Genomic DNA, 20,268 nt, shown 5'->3' with positions numbered 1-20,268 from the left:
CATGTCCTGCGATGAGCAGTGCTATTTTCATTTCTTCTGAGGTTGCTTCTAAATCACTAGCTATGATATACATATCGAACATTTCTTTAAATCTTTTCCAGTTGTTACTTAAATTACCGGTTGTGTTCAGCTGCGGTGGGGTTCCAACAAAGATCATCGAATTAGCGAAGTCTTCCCACGTCGAATGTCCGGTAGGAGTTTTCTTGCCACTTTGGTCTTTCTTTGTCTGCATCTTGTGTAATCTTATAGTAAATGTTCTGAAGTCTCCTGGTACCATGTGTTGTTCCTTGTCTCTGAATAAAGCTCGTAGTTTTAAAGTTGAAGTAGATGCTTTATTGTGAGTTTGTTCTCTCTCCAGCTCTAAACTATGTTACATCTGGGCTGCCTGTCTGTGTTCTGCTCTCAGCTGCCATTCCTGTGAAGTGCCCTCTAACTTCCTGTCTGTCTCTATTTATACCACTCCCGTGCTCCCTCTGGTGCTTGCTCAGTTGTATTGCATCTACATTGACCCCTTGTATATATACACAGATATACAGACCACTACACCGACCATGACCCATGACCCCGAACCCTTCCGACCCCCCGAAGCCCCAATGCTCTATCGGAAGGTCCTCTGTTGCTCGTTTTAGCCTTAGTTTACTTATTCTTATTCTGTCACCTTTGCTCATGAGTCGCCAGGTATCTTTCTGATACCGCCACGTGGTTCAAGTCCAAGTAATGATTAATAATGCAACACACCGCTTAGTAAGAGTTAAATCAACGCTTATTTATTATATACAGCAATTAATACTTATACAATAATCCTACTTCTAGACTACTACCTACCACTAAAGGCCAATACTTAACTTTGGAAATGGCCCACCAGGTCAGGGAAACGAATGGTCTTTCGAATTGGTTCTGAGCCTGCGGGATTCAAAGTGGGTACAAGTTGATAGTCAGGAGTGCCTATCTGTCAGCGATCGCTGGAGTAAAACTTACGGTTTCTTGTAGAAGGGTCTCGAAGGTTGCGAGCAGGAAGAGAAGGGTCGAGTTGAACTTGGCCCCTATTCTTATAGTCCCCAGGGGCTTCCCGCCTCACGGGGCGGACCTTGTACCTGGTTCCAAGTGATTGGACTTGGTCCCAATCACTTGGTTCGATATGCTCCAATACTGGAGCGATTCCTTGATCGGGGGATTGGTCGTTTACCTTTCTTTGTGTTAGCCCCTGCTGACGCCGAAAGTCTGGGTCGGCTTTGAGTTGCTAATTTGTAGCAATTGTTCCCGGGGATGGCTGATTAAAATGCAGATGGCTGGGGTGTTGTGATGTTGATGGCTGCAAGTATCGGGCTGGACTGACTTCCCCAGAGGCGAATACACTGTTTTACCTGCAGCTGTCCGTTTGAGTCCTGTTGGCTGATTTTCCCATCAGCCTCTTCCGTTCGCCATTTTAAATCGGGGTTTCACCATTCTAATTGGGAGTCAGCCATTTTACATGGCTACACCTCGCCTCCTTCACATGCAGGGATTGCCTGTCCCGATCACCAACGCACCATAAAATAGCAGTTTGGCACTCTGGCAGTTTCCCCGCCTGATGGCAGTGCCACCTGGCACCCAGATAGCACTTCCAGGGTGCCAGGCTGTCACCAATAGTGCCAGGGTGCCACTCTGCCAAAAGGGCATTCACTTGCAGGCATCCAATCCCTGGGAGAGCCCCACGAATGTCATTCCATCTCATCCCCATTTCTGGCGACCTGAATGGCGCTCGCCCATGGTCTCCAAGGCAAAGGAGATTGATTCCATGCCTCGGGTAACTTGGGAATTTGCACATTAATGTGAGACTAGCTGATAGATTTGCCTAAAAGTGATCCCACCCACAATGGGCGGGATTTACATCGCAATGTCTCGCAAGATCGAGTTAGATCTCGCGAGGTGTTGTGAACCGGGTAGATCCCGGGAGCGGGGTCTCCAGTCCTCTATCGGCCGTGCTGCACCGTGGCAAGATGCTTTTCGGGCTCAGCATGGCCATTCAATTGCGCCCAAATTCTTGCAGTTTGGCGAGAAAAGTCAGCCCAGGTTCCTTGAGTGCTATCCAGCCTCCCGCTAGAGAGGGCATAAATGTGGATATCTGAATTATTCATTCACGGGATGTGGTTATCATTGGCTAAGCCAGCATTTATTGCCCTTTAGAAAACCGTGGGGGTTTATTTGATTATCTTCAGAAGATAGTGAGGAAGTGATCGGAGGATTTCCAAGCTAATTATCAGCCTGTTGAACTGCATTATGAACACCCGCTGACATGTTCAACAAGTAGTGGAGTTGGACTTGAACCTGGAGCTTCCAGTCCAGGTGTAGGCAATGCTACCCACTGCGCCACAAGACCTCCTGAGGTGATGGTGAGCTGCCTTCTTGAACCGTTGCAGTCCAAGTGGTATAAGAGCACACACAGTGCCATTAGGAAGGGAGTTCTGGGATTTTGACCCAGTGACGGTGAACGTCGATGTAGTTTCATGGTTGGATGGCATGTGGCTGAGAGGGAAACTTGCTTCCCACGGATCTGCTGCCCTTGCCATTCTAAGTGGTAGTGGTCACGGGTTTGGAATGTGCTGTCAAAGGACCCTTGGTGAGTTTCTGCAATGTGCCATGTGAATGGTACACACTGCTGCCACTGTGAGGAGGGAGTGTTTTAAAATTAATTATTGGTATGTGGATTTCACTGGCTGGGCCAGCATTTGTTGCCCATCCCTAAATGCCCTTCAACTGAGTCGCTCGCTCGGACATGTTAGAGGGGGAGTTAAGAGTCAACAACATCGCTTTGTGGGTCAGGAGTCACATGTTGTTCAGGCCAGGTAAGGACAGCAGATTTCCTTCCCTCCGATCCAAGTACTGAGTATTAACCAGGCCTGAATTTGCTTAACTTCCGAGATCAGATGAGATTGGGCGTTTGTTTTCAGACGAGTATGACCCTAGGCCAGATTTCCTTCCCTGAAGGACACCAGTGAACCAATTGGGTTATTAAGGCAATTGGCAATGGTCTCATGGTCATCAATAGACTTTTAATTCTATATTTTTTATTAAATTCAAATTTCACCATCTGCCATGGTAGGTTTCAAACCCAGGACCCAGAGCATTATCCTGGGTCTCTGGATTATTATCTAATGACAATATCACTACTCCACTGCGTCTCTCCCACTGTTCAAGGTAGCGGATGGGGTACCATTTAAACCGGTTGCTTTTTCCAAGGTGGTAACTCCATGTGAATAATTTACAGAAGCTACAGTCTAAGCTCACACAGAAAGAGCATCCAAATGCTGATATCTTCAGAGAACTGTATCATTAATACTTATGGACCTTCAGAAAAAGAGAGGAGAAAATTATTTTAAAAGCAAGGCATAGCCAAATTGATGACATTATTTAATATACTTGATGAACATACGGTATGTGTGTCAGGTATACAGACTTTGTTCTGTGAACTCTCAACCCCACCTTCCACATTGGTTTGGCAAAGCCCAGTTCCTCTATTAGATGTGCAGCCAACTCAAAGCCACAACTCTGTAAGGTTTCCTGCAATTATTCCCACAAGACCACCTACACATTTAAGCTCAGTAATAAAGATGTGGCCTGTTCATTCTGCATTAGCTGCAATTTATTGTAATGGGTAGAACAGTACCTGCAATTTGATTTGTCTGCTTAATTGAAAAGAAGTGGAGATACTTCGGAGGAGGGGGGGTGAGGTTTGGGGGTAAATAGGAAATTCAGGCTGTGTGTTTTCTTTGCTCTAAGAGAAAATTTACCAGTCTAATAAAATCATGGCAAATTATGCGGTGCGAGTCACCGGAAAGATTTCCAAATCTGGTTTCGGACAGATTTGGTGGGGTGTTCTTGGCAGTTGAATTGCCGAGATTGACACCACTTTTCAACGGCACTTAACTGATTTTTTGGACCTTGTGGCGTTTCTCCTTGTCGAGGCCACACCTAGAAAGATTTCCTGCACTGGGGAGCTGAGTGTGTCCGCAGGATCGGTTCCTCACAGATCGGGAAGCCATTTTGAAAGGCTGCCCCAATCGCGACACCCCACCTTTCAAGACCCCCCAGCAGTTCTGTAGATTCATTGCACAGACAAAATCACAGAACAGAACAGGATGGGTTTCTTGCCTTACCTCCCCCCCACGTCAGCCCGCCAATCAAAAGGGGCACTGCATTAATGAGATGAGTGGGACATAGAATCATAGAATTTACAGTGCAGAAGGAGGCCATTTGGCCCATCGAGTCTGCACTGGCCCTTTTTTTAAAGAACACCCCATTTAAGCCTACACTTCCAACCTATCCCTGTAACCTGTAACCCCACCCAACCTTTTTGGACACTAAGGCCAATCCACCTAACCTGTTCATCTTTTGACTGTGGCAGGAAACCGGAGCACCCGGAGGAAACCCACGCAGACACTGGGAGAACGTACAGACTCCACACAGACAGTGACCCAAACCGTGAATTGAACCCGGGACCATGGAGCTGTGAAGCATGTGTGCTAACCACTGTGCTACCAAGCAACTGGCGATTATCATTGGCTGGCAGCTATGTAGTCCCTGAAGTACCAGAAGAGAGTAGTGGCCACTTCTGGGACTGCAAGCAGTTCCCAAGAAGGAGAGAAAATGAACAGCAGACTTTGGTAAGTCTGGTGATTTGGAGGGGAGTGGAATCAGAGACTCCAGCAAGAGTTGGAGGGATGTAGGATAAAGGGCTTCAGAGTATGGGGGAAGAGGCACAAGGAGTGGGGGAGCACCAGACTGGAGGATTGGCCCATGCCCGTCCTTCCTGTTTTTTACCCCAAACTTTCAAAGCTAGCCACAAGTGTTTTGCAATGGAAATGAAATGAAGTCCTTCAGTAGCCATTAATCAGCCACTTTTAAGGGCCTCAATTCACCTGAGAAGGGGTAGGATACCCAGCCCTACCCAGCCCCCATAATATGAGAGACAGGTCAAGAGTGGGCGGAAGAGCGGTGGACTTGCATTATTTTATGTGCCCTCCCCACATTCAAGCATACTGGAGAGAGGGATATGATTCACCCCATGACTTTTTACAGAACTTTTACATTCCCCTTTTACTCTGCTTCATACGCATACTTTACAATGTCATTTAGGTTTGATTTTCCTGGAACCAGTCCAATATGATTCTAAGCTCTTGAGGATCTACTTCCATTCATTTCCTTTCCCAACCTGGTAACAATTAACTCCAGAACTATCTTTCACGATGAGGGCTTTTCCTGGAGATTCTCTCTCCAACACAAGCAAGGTGAATCTTCCAGCCTCTCTGCAACTCCTCATCAATTTGATCTTGTCAATCTAAGAATGAGCTCCCACCTGTATTCCTGCACAGTAAATGAGAGATATGTTCAGCCTCCAGTTGCTCCCTAATTCTTGGATTCCAGCAGACTGCATTTCAGATTTCAGGGATGTCTTAAACCCTTCCCCTCTCAACTCCCATCTCCAAAGCAATGTGAATTATCTGCGCGTGTATCCAGATAAACATGGTGCTGAGCTCCCCTTGAGACCACAGCTCTCTTTTGTTTTGGAAGTAAATGGCCAGTTTAAAACAAAACTGTGAAATGTCAATAAGACATGAAATAAATCAAACACTGTGTACATCAAACTTTATTCACTTTCGTCTATTTTAAAATGGACTTTTGCTGAAGCAACAGATGGCTGCTACAGGTCACATGACTCTGAATATTGGCCATAGGTCCTGGAAAGGTCGAACAGCAAATACAAAGAGGAAAGAGTTCCACTCTCAGCATGTGATTTCCACTCACACCTCATTGTAAGAAAACATAACCACAAAACCAGGAACTCACAGATCTCAAAGTGCATTATTCCTACAGACGTGCTGTAGGCCCGCCTCACACCTGGGACTGTCAAAATCCATTTCAAAAAAGGAATCATTGAAGGAAAGTGGACATCATTTGCATCTTTATAAACTTACTTCTCCAGCGAGCCATATGTTTGATCAAGACAAGGGCTCCCTGAAACAGAGGAACCAATATGGGCGGTGACTCATTCAGAGGCTAATTGATGAGATATTATAAGCCATAAAACAAAAACCGGACCCAGGCACCAGGTGAGCATCCCTTTTGAAATCCTTGTGGGGGAAAGAGGTAGCATGACTCAACTAACTAGTTTGAAATATTTTTATGCAGCTGAGAACTCAGAGGAAGGGGAATCTGCTGGTTTACCTCCTACCTGAAAATAACAACAGGCACCCCGATTGACTAAATAGCTGGCAACAAATCTCAACTCCTCAAAGCCCATTCATCTGGAAGCCACAGGCCACCACTTGACAAACAGAACAAGTCTCAGAATATCAATCTCTTCTTTCTGCACCACCCGCTATTTTAAAGGAATTCTGTGCTGCTGTTCTCAACCAGGAAAGCACCAGAATTAGAACAGCTCCATGAAGGGATGCTGCTCTGGTTATGGCTTTCTGGACTCTGGAATCCCGCTCAGTTTTTCTAAAGGCAGTGGGCCCAGCGCCAATCCCAGTTTTAGGCCGTGCTCGATTCTCCGCCAGACCGGGAACCCCGCTAAAGGTGGCAAGCAAAGGATAATCCACCCCAGTGTCAATTTTTGAAACTCTAATTCTACATTTGTTTGCAATGTCAATCAGATCACTGAAACATTCTACTCTCAGCTGGAGGTTACAATTGGTCACGCATGACCAGGTTCCCTGAAATGCTTCAATATGACGCTCTTAGCTCCTGGTATGACATTGGGCATAGTTTGACTCTTTTGAAGTGATCAAGAAGCAGCATTGACTTTCAGCTCCAAAGATCACAGATAACGAGGGTGCATGATTTTGATACACCATTTACAGCCGTCACGCTCCCATTCGCTAACCGCATGTGGTTGAGTGGCACGGCAGCTTCTGTGTGGCATAAAAAATAAAAGCTAAAGAGACCAGATTGTATGTTTTATTTCCCGATTAACAAGGCAATTCTGAAATCTCCAACAGGCATTAAAGTTGTCATATGAAAACTGAAATTAATTAGTTCACCTCTATTTCCCAATGCAATTTATTCTGACTATTTGACCTTATTGGTAAATTACTTGTCAAGCAGGTTTGTGTTCTGTAAAGCTTTAGTAGCCTCAAACTATTTTTCAGCGAACTTCTAAACAGAGGCACATTGGTACCATCCGTATTTTGTGCCACTGTAGAGTACCAAACCAATGCAAGAGGAATCTTTGAGTACAACCATTTGTAACCCAGGAGAAAAATATAACTTTCCCCATGACTGGGGCCTCTCTACCCACTGACAGTCAGATCCTTTTAGTTTCCCCACCACTTTAATAGTGGAGATGTTCTTTGTCATAACCCCCACGAGGACCATTGGAAATCATTGTTGAACTTCCCCTAGGACTCGATGAGTATGAGGAGACCATCCAGCTGGAGCTCATTAAAGACCTACACACAAAAGCTGGCCCAAGGAGGGCCCAGAGCTGTTGGTTGGCCCAACAAGTATTGGATTGGGAGAGAGTTACTGCTGTGGGCAGAGTATTGTCCATAGGTCAATAAATCCTTGTTCCATTACCACTGGCTCAAGTTACTAAACTGGCGACGAGGATAAAGGAGACTCCGGACTCACTTGCAGCACCACCTAACCGCCCCAGACAATTACTATCCCTGAACGTGATTTGGGCTGACAGCAGAAGCCAGAAGGGGGAATGGGCGGACATTGGGGATGGGCTTGGCCCAGAGACCCCAGTTCAGCCAGCGCCCAATGTTCCAGTGTTGCACCCCCATCCCTCTCTCCCCCCCCCACCCCTGGACCAACCCAGTCCCCACCTCCACCACCCCATGGGTTCGGTGGGACCGTGTGATGGAATGGCCAGCTCACATGCAGGGATAACCTAGATGGACAGTGAAAAGTGCTACCGTGGGCAGGAGTGAGGTGTTGTAAACTGGTGCGGAGCACCAGAGCCCATCCCAGAGTGGGTCATCATCATCTTCTATCCCATGGACCAAACCGGCTGTTATTGCCAACAAGGGCACGCACCCCATAGTGAGGCAGGTAGGAATCATGGAGTGGGTTGTAAGGGGTGGTGGGGTGGCGCAGGGAATTGGTGTGTGGGTGGGATGGGATGTCTGCGCTGCTAGCCATGCCCCCTGGTCACTGAACCTGGAGATGATCCCGTGTGCGTCAGCCCAGGCGCACACATTGAGCGGCCTCCCGTGACCTGCCCATCCTCGCCCCTCTCCACATCCTCTTGTTCGACGAGACCTGGCTTTCATCCTCCTCCTCCAGCATGTTGCCCCTCTGCTGTACAATGTTATGGACCATGCAGCAGGCTACCACAATGTGGGAGACTCTCCTAGTGCTATCGTGGAGGACCCCTTCAGAGCGGTTCAGGCACCTGAACCACATCTTCAGGATGCCGAAGCACTGCTCAATCATTCCCCTGGTCACGGCATGGGCTTCGTTGTAGCGGGTCTCCACGTCGGATAGGTGTCAGTCGCCATGGCTGCAGCAGATAACCACCGTCACCCAGGAGCCAACCCCTTGCCCGGGGGAGCGCCCCAAAAAGGTCAGGAACCATCGAATGTGCCAGGATGAAGGCGTCGTGCACACTGCCCGGTTATTGGGCACAGACATGCATGATGTGCAGCTGATGGTCACACATAAGCTGCACATTAATCGAGTGGAACTCCTTTCGCTTTGTGAAGACTGGCCTGTCCTGGGCAGATGCTCGTAGGGCGACATACATCCCGTCAATCACCACCTGGGTCATCTCGGCGATGGCGACGAAACCCGCTGTCTGGACTTCCTGGTGAACTCGGTCCACATTGAAACTGATGTATTGTTCCGACTGGGCATATAGTGCCTCCGTGACTACAAGGATGCACCTGTGCACCAAGGTCTGTGAGACCCTGGACTGGCCCCACTCAGCACCTGGAAGGACCCCGTGGCATAAAAGTTCAGGACGACTGTCACCTAGACGGCCACCAAGAGCAGGTGTCCTCCCCCATTCCCCCCGGTGCCAGGTGCGCCATGATCTGGCAGATGTGTTGCACAGTCCCCCTGCTCAGCCGGAGTCTTTGATGGCATGCCCTGTCGGGCAGATTCTCGAATGACAGGCATTGCCGGTATACACGAGGCCTCATGTGGCGCCTCCTTCCCACCTCCTCCTCCTCGGCCTGTTGGGCAGTTGGCTCCACATCCTCATTAGCTGCCTCCTGTTCCTCTGGGGCAGGCTCTGCTGCTGCAGTGTCCCCCTCGAGCAGCTCCAGCTTGTACAGCCTCAGTACATCCCCAGGGCTGCGGCGACGAGGATGAAGGCCACCATTCCTGGTTGAATTCCGAAGTCTATTGTCTGCAGGGGGTGAAAGTCAGACACACTAGGTTGGCCGTACCCTCATGCCCAACCAGGTCCACTGGGCTACATGGTGGCCCCTGTTTGCACTGCAGCCATTTCCCCACGTGCCCCAATCCCTGCCCACATGCCCCAAAGCCCCTCCCCCTCCCCCTTCACCACACCCATCTCTGACTGTTCCCCCTGGCACTCTGCCCACTGCACCTCTGGCGCCTTCGGTACCCGGCACTGCATGGGCCTCGGACCCTGACACCATCCCTGCTGCCAGGTGTACTGTTGGCTGCCTCTACACATGCCAGCGGTACGCTCTGTGGCCCCTGTCCGCCGCCCTCCCGCAGGGGCTACTCTGGGTGTTGCCCATGGGTGGACCGTGTGCTGCCTTGCCGGTGGTAGGCGGCCAGTTGCCAGTGGAGGGGATGGGGTGGTGGGCTGGATGTTGAGGGCTAACGTGCAGGTGTGGTGGGGTGGAGGGTGGAGGCTGGGGTGTTGGTGTGGAGGCACCCATAGGGCCAGTGTCACCCTGCACAACTAGGGGCCACGGTATGGGGTCAGTGGGGTGTGCAGCAAGATGGCTGCCTTGCAACCACAGCAGTGGTAGTCCACGTCTGGCCAGCCCAGTCCCATGGGGGCTCAATGGCCCATCCCCTGGTCACTCCTCATTGTCCCACCGACCCACTGGGCCTGTCAGATATCTCCCGATTTTCTGCCCAATCGCATTTCACGATTCTGGTGTAGGCCAATGGAGAATCCAGCCCAAGCGGTTTATCTGATGAAGAAAGGTTGGGCAGGGTAGCCCTGGTCTCTCTAGAATTTAGAAGAATGAGGGTAGATCTAATTTTATAAAAATAAATTTTGAGTACCCAATTCTTTTTCTTTCCAATTCAGGGGCTATTTAATGTGGCCAATTAACCTATCCTGCACAGATTTTTGGGTTGACCCTCGCAGACACAGGGAGAATGTGCAAACTCCACACATACAGTGACCCGAGGCCGGGATTGAACCCGGTTCCTCAGTGCAGTGAGGCAGCAGTGCTAACCACTGCACCACCGTGCTGCTCCTCAGAGGAGATCTAATTGAGGTATGTTAGATGATAAAAGGTACTGACAACGTAGATATAGAGCAGATTCTTCCTCTTGTGGGGCAATCTAGAAAGAGAAGTCATCGTTTTAGGATAGGAGAAGCAGAATTAAAATCGACGTGAGGAGAATTTATTCCTATCAAAGTGTCATGAATCTGTGGAATTCATTACCCCAGATTGCGGTGGATGCAGTGTTGTGTAAATTTAAGGAGATGGACAGATTTTCAATTAGTGATGGATTATGGAGGGTTATGGAGAACAGGCAGGAAAGTGGGGTTGAAGTCGAGATGAGATTAGTCACGATCATATTGAATGACGGAGTAGGTTCGAGGGGCTGAATTGCCTACTCCTGCTCTGAGTTTGTGGTGTTGGGTGCTCTGGTGCACAGATGAGCCAACACAGTTGTATGTGGTACAACTCTATTTTATTATAACTCTTATAATACAGTTCGTTCTGGATACTCTGCACGTGCTGTCTCCCTAAGTGTGTTTGGCAACAGATGTGTCCTGGTTCTCCTCTGCAGCTAATACTGACCACCGGGGGTCGTGTCTGTGCTTTTATATCTTTCTGTCATTGGTTGTGGTGTTGTGTGTTCTGATTTGTCTGTTGGTGTGTCTATCATGATGTGTGTGTTTGAATATCATGACATCCCCCCTTTTTACAAAGATATGTGCCTACGTGGTTATAAATATAATTGTGTCGTGAGTGCATCGAAGAGTGTGTGTGTGTGTTATGTACAGCGTGTGTATATGACGTAACTATTTACATGGGGCAATGTCGGGTGCGTCACACTAACAAGGTTGTACCATAACAAAACTTGGATGCGAGAGAAAAAAAAAAAAACTTGAACATTGGTCTGGTCAGACGATATCTGGAACAATAAACAACAACAGGTTATAATACAGAAGTGTTTGACTTTTTGAACGTATGAACAGCGTTATAAGTCCAGTCTAATGGGTGACCGCCTCAAGAATGGGCTGGTCCTCAAGCCGGTTCAGCTGTGGAGATTTGGTTCTGGTGGCGATGGAAGGGGCATGATCCATGGCATCTCCACGAAGTCATCCTTGGGAACCAGTGGAGGATCCGGCATGTGCGTACGGTTCAGTTGCGAGCGTGGAAGGCGGCGCAAAGCTCGCTGATTGCGCCTACGCACCAATCCATCCGCCCTGCATGCCAGGAACAAGGTGGAGTCTTTTTCTTTTTATGTTTGTGGTGGACGGCATCTTGTAGCCGATGGGTCGTTGCCATCGAAGTAGCACCATCACTAATATCATGCAAGGCGATGACTGTGCCAGATGTGGAAGTTGGCCGAGACCGTGTACGCTGGTTCCGGCCACCTGCTGTGCCGGAAGGGCGACTCCGCAGAGAAACGTCGAAGCATGTCGCCTTGGAGAGAGAATTGTTGCTCGCATCAACGTCTGGCGATGGCGCGAATTGGTGTGTCCATCTTGGACCGCCGGTGCTGGTTGCCACTGCCGACCCAGTGGGACTGCCACGCGATCCATTCCCTGTCGCCGTGGCATCCGCCGTCACCCTGAGCGTGCCATCACCGAGGCCGCGACACCGCCCGTCCGGAGCAAGGTCTGGCGTGCGCGAATCAGAGTCGGCGCTTGGCTGCTCCCCATCTGGAGTCCGGTCTGCCTTCCGTCGATGCCCCCCGTCCGGAGTCCCAACAGGTTCACTGGAGGCAGCCGAGATTCCCTGAAGCTGCACTTCTGGAGTCGGAACATGCAGGAATGCACCAACCAGTGGAGAGGGTCGAGCCATCGAGGGTGGAAGCGGTGCGCCGCCACCGCAGTCGTCAGTGGTCCCACCGTGATCGTCGAGTGACTCGGTACGCACTAGGCGAGGTCTGTCACCTTGCACCTTTTGCATGGGAAGTGGGATGCTGTCGTCACTCGTCTCACATCCCGTGGATAGATCCTCATTAGCAGCTTGCTGTTCACTAGGGTTGGGTAAATTGTCAGAGTTTTCATCTGGTGGTGCACACCATGTCGGTGGACTGTCATTGTCTTGCCGTTGTCCTTCATTTGGGCTTTTCTTCTTTGGAATTTTAAATCTTCCCCCAGACATTGCAGAGCCTTGTTTATTACCCCCAAATTCTCCCATAGGTATGTTCTCGAATATAGGATCCAATGTTTCTATCGACATTGTACTATTTTCCAAAGAACATTCCGTTTCACTTTTCTTCTCAGGTGCCTCATGTGTATCTTTGTCTAATGTACATGCCTTCATGGTCTCTGGGTCTGATTTTGCTGGGACTGGCATGGTCACAGTCTCTCTTTTACTGTTCTCAATTGCCACCTTATACTCCCCATACATAACTGACTAATCACTGGGGTTAGTGTGGTACAATGGATAATCGGGTCGACCTTATCTGCATCTTCACCATTAGTGGAAAGCACACTTGGTTCACTTGACACTGCTGTGGGTTTTAAATTCGTTATCTGGCTACTCGATGTCGGTGTCCTCAGGATTCTTGCTCCAATGTTCTGCTCAATAATCAGTGGAGCGTGTATAGGTTCAATGCAATTAATGTTCCCCTCAAGGTTTGAAGAGTCATTACTGACTAACTGCTGGTCTCCGAAGTTGGGATTTTGCGGTGTTGTGTTGAAGGGAGACATTTGTCCCTGCTGCAGATATGATTCAGGTTGTGTTATTTCCATTACCTGAGGATCAATGTCTTGTCCATTTTTTCGATCCGTACTAAAACACTGGCAATTCTCAGTCTGCTCCTTGCAAGTTAAACATTCAATTAATTTTGTTAGCAAATCCTCAGCATCCTTCTGTGGCCGTGCAGCATTATTAATCTCTGTTCGGCTATAATGATCCTGAAGGTCAGCGCATAAACCTTTTTTCTTTGGGCTTGGACGAGGCGATTCCTTTGGCTTGTCTTCAGTTGGGCTTGAACAGTCTTCAGCGCTGTGCCCTTCATTGTAGCATGAGAGACCGTCATGTTCATGCTGCTGTGTAGTGGAGCATGGTAGGCTGTTATAGCCTTCTTGCTGTTCACGTGAGCATGGCAGACTTGCATCGTCTGCCGCTGGTTGGTCAGGAGAGGTTGCTAGACCCTCATGGTCTTGTTCCTGCAAGTACTGCGCTCTGGAGTCTTGCGTTCCTTCCATAGTGGAGTCCGTCCACGAGCTCTCTGTGGAGGCTTGTGACACTGGAGTCACTTCTTGTTCGTGCAAGGACTGCGCTCTGGAGTCTTGCGTTGCTTCTATCGTGGAGGCTGTCCACGAGCTCTCTGTGGAGGCTTGTGACACTGGAGTCACTTCTTGTTCGTGCAAGGACTGTGCTCTGGAGTCTTGCGTTGCTTCTATCGTGGAGGCTGTCCACGAGCTCTCTGTGGAGGCTTGTGACACTGGAGTCACTTCTTGTTCGTGCAAGGACTGCGCTCTGGAGTCTTGCATTTCTGCAATTGTGGAGTCTGTCCACGAGCTTGCTGTGGAAGCTTGTGACACTGGAGTCACTTCTGGTTCATGCGAGGACTGCACTCTGGAGTCTTGCATGTCTTCTTTCATAGAGTCGGGAACGTTGAGCGGGACGTGGACCACGCTCTGTGTGGCAGCAGGGCACTCTCCGTGTGCTTGCACCGCTCCCTGCCTGTTAATGTCAGGCTGCAGCATCATCCGGTACTGATAAGTTGGAACGTCATATCTGCTGGATTGAAGATCCTCAAATCCGAAAAATGAATCCGCATCTGCGTCGGATTCAATGTGGGGGCCGCCAATGTGCAACACGAAAGGTTCGTCCGAGTCATAGTCATATAGGACCACGGAGCTATCATTGGGCTCACGAGGTCCGGAAACACTGTAAAGATCGTCATCGAAGTATTCAAGGTCGGAATCATCGGCTTGTGCGTAGGTAACTGCTTGTCGGAGGGTTCTTCGGAGGTCAAATTCATCTCCTGGGTCAATTTGCGGCACTGTGCTGTCATTCCAGGTGAGGGAAGGTTGTTTTACAGCTTTAACAGATTTTTGTTTTTTTGATTTGGGACGTTTCCCTTTTAAATTGGATTTGGGACATTTCCCTTTTAAATTGGTGCAGTCTGGGGCCTCTGACATCCTGACGCTCGGTATGTAGCACGTAGGAAGCGACTGCGCATGCTCAGATCGCTGTTCCTTTACCGATGGCCGTTTTCTTGACGGCGCATGCGCAGCATCTCGCGCATGCGCAAACGAAACTTCCGGTTCTGCGCACTGCTCGCGCAACTGTGCTAGCGTGATATCTTTAGCAAGATGGCTGCCAACCTCGACCCAGCCCTCTCTCAGGCCCGGGATTTCGGCCTCTGGGAATTCGGGCTCCGGGATCCCAGCCACGAGGTGAGTACTGCCGCTTTTCTTACCTTTACTTGTCGATTGGATTGCGTTTTCTTCACAGTACTTGGAGAATTTGTCCAGGACTGCCTGGTAATCATACCTTTGCTGCCTCCTGAAGAACCTGAACCTTGTGAATATTTCTCTTGCCCTTGCACCGGCGATGGTGAGGAGAAATTCAATTTTTTCGCTATCATCCAGGTCTTGGAGTTCAGCTGCCACCAGGAACAATTCGAACCATTGCCGGAATCGCCGCCAGTTTTCGCGGAGATCGCCGTAGCACTGGAGCGGCTGCGGAACCGGGAGCTCTATCATTTTGCCTGGGCACTGCTGGTTGTCTGTGTACATGGAGGTATGCCGGCAGGTATCGATCCACTCCTGTACCATGTGGTGTTGGGTGCTCTGGTGCACAGATGAGCCAACACAGTTGTATGTGGTACAACTCTATTTTATTATAACTCTTATAATACAGTTCATTCTGGATACTCTGCACGTGCTGTCTCCCTAAGTGTGTTTAGCAACAGATGTGTCCTGGTTCTCCTCTGCAGCTAATACTGACCACCGGGGGTCGTGTCTGTGCTTTTATATCTTTCTGTCATTGGCTGTGGTGTTGTGTGTTCTGATTTGTCTGTTGGTGTGTCTATCATGATGTGTGTGTTTGAATATCATGACAGAGTTCTTATGTTGTTTTAACCTGAACCTGATAATGATATGATCTCCATGTCCTAAATGATCCCCTACTGACCTTTGATCCACCTCATTCCTAAAACTAGATAGTTTTTGCACCTCTCTGTAATTTCCTTGCAAGTTTTTTACTCTATATCTTTTCCTGAGAGAAACTGAGTAGGACTTATGAGTAGAGGAGGACGTTTCAGTTTCATTACATGGAATGTAAATCTAATGTACTGCCAGACCTGGTTTACCATTGAAACTGAAGCCTCTTCTTAAAGCTAACATGCCTTATTTTAAATGTTGAGCGATCTGATATCCTCCTCGATTAAACATTTACATTTCTAACTGTAACCAGGCATATGCATAAGCTCACTCCTGGGAAAAGCAGCTCAGAGTTCCAGCCAGGCAGGAGCCATAAGTCTCTGGCTGGAGCCCAAACTGCAACTAGGCTGCCGTGTGAATGACCGTTTGTCATGGTCAGCTTTCACAGTTAAGATTGCTTCTTATGGTCCAGCAACTTTTCCAACTACGAAGATGACATTTTTCTACATTTTATTCCTCTCTCAGAGTTATGAAGCCAAAGCGCAGGGTGGACAGAGCAATCTCCTTGCTTGCTCAAAAAAAACAATTCAAATTGAATCCAATTCATAGGGCGGTATTCTCCCATCTGACGGCAGAGTGTTGACGCCGTCGTAAGAACTGGAGAGTTTTACGGCGGCGTCATCGGACCGCTAAGTGTAGCGATCCTCTGCCCGACAGGAGGCCAGCACGGCACTGGATCGGCCCATGTCGCTCCAGATACCGATGCTAGCGTCAAATGAGCGCCGCGGGTCTGCACATGCACACTGCGATCTGCACGAATGCACGCATGCGCACTGCGACCAGCATGAATGCACACATGCGCGGTAGCTTCCTTCTCCGCACCGGCCCCGACGCAACATGGCGCAGGCTTCAGGGGCCGGGCACGGAGCAAAAGAGGCCCCCACCATGAGAGGCCGGCCCGCCAATCTGTAGGCCCCGGTCGCGGGCCAGGCCATGGTGGAGGCCCCCCCTGGGCCGCGCCGGTGCCATTGGCGCCGGTTCTCCGGTGACCGGAGACTCGGGACTGCATTGTACAATTTGCACCCGGACAGGCGATTCTCCGCACCGGGCTGAGAGAAGCCCGCCCGTAGTTCCCACAAGAGACATTACTAGATCCAAGCTCACAAGAACAGTGATTGCACCCCATCCATTTTTAGTTCTGTAGAAGGGTCACATGGACCTGAAACATTAACTCTGTTTCGCTCCATCGATGTTGCCAGCCCGGCTGAGATTATCCAGCATTTTCTGTTTTTATTTCAGATTTCCAGCATCCACAGTATTTTGCTTTTATTCCACCTCCGACTGTCCAAGATGTTGGATGGACATCGCAGTACACAGTGACTGTGATTACTCACTGTCAGGATTGTGTTATTGGTTGTCTTTGGTGGCCTCATCAAACAGAGCCTTATTATATGAAGTTTATTTTTCCAAGATGCTGTCGTCTTTGTCTGCTTTCATTCAAAATGCACTTCCATAAATAACGTAGGGCCCATATGTTTTGCTTCTGATCAGTAGAATATAATAAATTTCCACTGGCAGAGCACGTATCCCCATGCGGGTCACCCGACCCATGGTGTCTGGTGCAATTTTGGCACTGCCAGAATGATAGGGGCACACTCGGGTGCCTGGATGGCTGTACCATAACATTTAAAGAACAGTATAGGATCGAATCGAATAGAATAGAATACCAGGGTGCCTGGGTGCCAGGTTGGCATTGCCAAAAGTCAGGGCCTGAGGGGGGCAAGGCCCATAAAAGGGGAGTTAAAGGGAGGGCATGAAAGGTGGGGAGAGTGAAGGTTAGGTATGAAAGGGTGTCAGAAAGGTTGGGGGGATGAAATTGGGGGCTGAGGCTGAAGGGAGTTTTGGGGGGGCCTGAAAGGGGGGCACTCAGCGACCCTGTGGTAGTCACCACTGTTTGTATAATACGTGTATTAGAGGTAATACGGTAAGGCTCCTGTACTACAGGTACGGGGGTAGATCCCTGCCTGCTGGCTCCGCCCAGTAGGCGGAGTATAAATGTGTGTGCTCACCGAGCTGCTGCCATTGCGGTAGCAGCTGCAGGAGGCAACACATCTCTGCTTAATAAAGCCTTGATTACTCTCTACTCTCGTCTCGGCATAATTGATAGTGCATCAGACCCCATAGCAGGGTGTGTTCACTTCGGGGAGGTGGGTAATGGCCATGTCTGCGGAGGGGGGTTGGCATTGTCCGTCAGTGGCGGGCGTGTGGGGGACCTTCAAGATCATTTAGACATTGGGACATCCTTTCAAAATGGTGTCCCAATCTCTGAGGAGCCGCTCCCTCTAGCAAGTTCAGCTCTCTACGACTCGAATGGAAAGAAAGTCCCCAAGGCCCCAAAAAAGTGTGGGTGCATCAATATCTGGATCTCAACCAAAACGTCAATGGGAAACACCATGCCAAATCTGTCCAAAATGACACAGTCATTTTTTGGGTGAATCGCCACCCTTGATCTTAATACCCAGATCGTAGGATAGTTGTCTTTTAATTTCCAAATCTAGTATATTCTCATTATATAGTTTGCGCCTCTTGCAGCTGAATATCTTTTCTGACCGTTTTGTGTGCAAGAAATTCTGAAAAACCAGAGGCCACTTGTGAGCAGGCCAAGTCATACACAGGCACAAACTATGAACACTAAATCCAAGCTATGCTTTTTTCTCCAGCCTTACTCTCTGTAATCTTCCATTTATGGAGATGTCCCATCAATCTGCAAGAATTGGAAAACTGACCTTAAACTGTGACCTATTGACATGGAATTGAAAGAATATCAGCCAGCTGTCCTTCTCCATTTGACTGATACACCCGTCTCTGCTTCAATAGCCATTTAGGAAGAGCATCCAATTATCTAATAACCACCAGTATGACTCCACCTTCTCCATTCCCTTGTACCTCATTCTGCCCAATGCAAATAATCTTTCACCAAGAGTAATGGCCTGTGGTTTCACACACTTCTTTATTGACTGCTCCGCTCAATCCTGCTTTCACCCACCATGCTGCCACGGCTCCTGGCTCAGCAAGATATGCTGGACTCCACATGCAGCACCACCCCACTTTTCTCCCGAGTCCCAATTCCCAGATCTGCAGTGTTGCAAAAATCTAGTTCATAATTCATATATTTTAAAATATAACTTTTAGTTTTAAAGCTTTAACTGTGGAAAATGGGGGCAACTGAAGCAACCTTGAAGTAAATGCAACTGAAACAGATGTGGAGTGTATTATACTTAAAATATTGGAGCCACATTGACTTAAGAGGTGAAAAGCTAGACTAATAAGATCGAAAACAGCAAGGAGCTTGCTCTTGGCTTGGTAATGGTGCCAGTAAGTCTCAAAGTATTGTTCTGTATTTGTTAGAAATATAAGTTATTCATGCGACTTTCCGGAAGCAGGGAAATCTTTGGAATTAAAAAGGTGGAGAATTTGCATTTCTCTCTGAGAACATATCACATTGCCATTGAGATTATGATTCAGGGTTGAAAGTTCCCTTGTTTAATTTATCTGTATGCATTTGCTGACAGAAGCAAGTAGTTCAGTTTGACAGAGGCATTTGCAGCTTTGGACTGGGAGTAGACAGCAGCTCACTGAGTTTGAGACAGCAAAGTAATGATAAATATTTGTCAGTTAGCCTGCACTGCAAGCAGAGAAAAATGCCACTTCATCATTCACCACACGGAATGTAGTTGGGACTCTATCTCCATTTGGATTTCAGGGAGGAAGGCAGCTGGAAGATTGTTTGTAGCTTGCATCTAGTAGAGGAAATCTACAATGGTCCTCACAGAGCCTTGAGGCAGAAAGCAAACCAACATAGCTAGCTTGGAAAGCTGTGGGGAGGCAGTTGGATATCTGGCAGAAACCCAAACAAGAAGCTAAGGCATCCACAGTCATGAAGCCAATAAAGAAAAAGATGGAAGGTCACATAGCCAAAAGACCTAATGAAAGGACACAATAGTATTTACCTTGGAAGAATAGCTGGAAGACTAAGGAGAATTAAAGTAAATTCTGGAGGGCTGTGTCATACCTTTTAGGTTGGTCTCAAGACAAAGGGAAATAATGCGATCTCTTAGCATGAATGGATTTGATCGAACCTTTGTGCCCAAGTTTTGTAGCGTGATTGCTCCACTGATGGACTTGCTGAAGAAACGTCAAAAATTTCAATGGACAGCGGACTTTCAAAAGGCATTTGACTGCCTGAAAACTGTGAAAACCAATGCTCCTGTGTTGGAGAATTGCAAGGGACTCTGTGATCAAATTGAACTAAATTATCTAACTTTAAAGAGAAATGCCAAGGCATAGAGGAATGGATGGATCGTGCAGAGACTTTCTTGTTCAAAGAGACTGTTAATCGAGAAGGATTTTGGTTGGAGGAAGAAGAACGAAAAAAAAATGGACAATATTATTATACCTGTTTCCGTGTGTTGTTTTTTTTGAACCGGTAAAGTGTTTTTACTGTTTGCATTTCTTAATTGATGGTGCAAATGTGAAAAATGAAACCATCTTGAAGTTGATGGGTTTTTTTTCTTGGGGGGAGGTGTCATGTGAGAGTACCTTTAAGAAATGGATGTTTAAGCAATGTACCTTTAAGAAATGGAGCTGATCATATTACTGAAGTGATGTCAGAGGGTGGGGGGAGCTGAGCTCATTCCTGCTTTTGGTTTCAGTTTGAGGAGAAAGCTGGGAGTGTCTGTGTGTTTTGCTGAGAGCTGCAGGAAGAAAACACAGAGCTGGTCTGTGGATGTCTGCAAATCTAAAGACTATAAATATATTGA

The sequence above is a fragment of the Scyliorhinus torazame genome, chromosome 16 (assembly GCF_047496885.1).
Source record: "Scyliorhinus torazame isolate Kashiwa2021f chromosome 16, sScyTor2.1, whole genome shotgun sequence".
Classification (NCBI taxonomy): domain Eukaryota; kingdom Metazoa; phylum Chordata; class Chondrichthyes; order Carcharhiniformes; family Scyliorhinidae; genus Scyliorhinus; species Scyliorhinus torazame.
Note: the sequence above shows the minus strand (reverse complement) of the source record.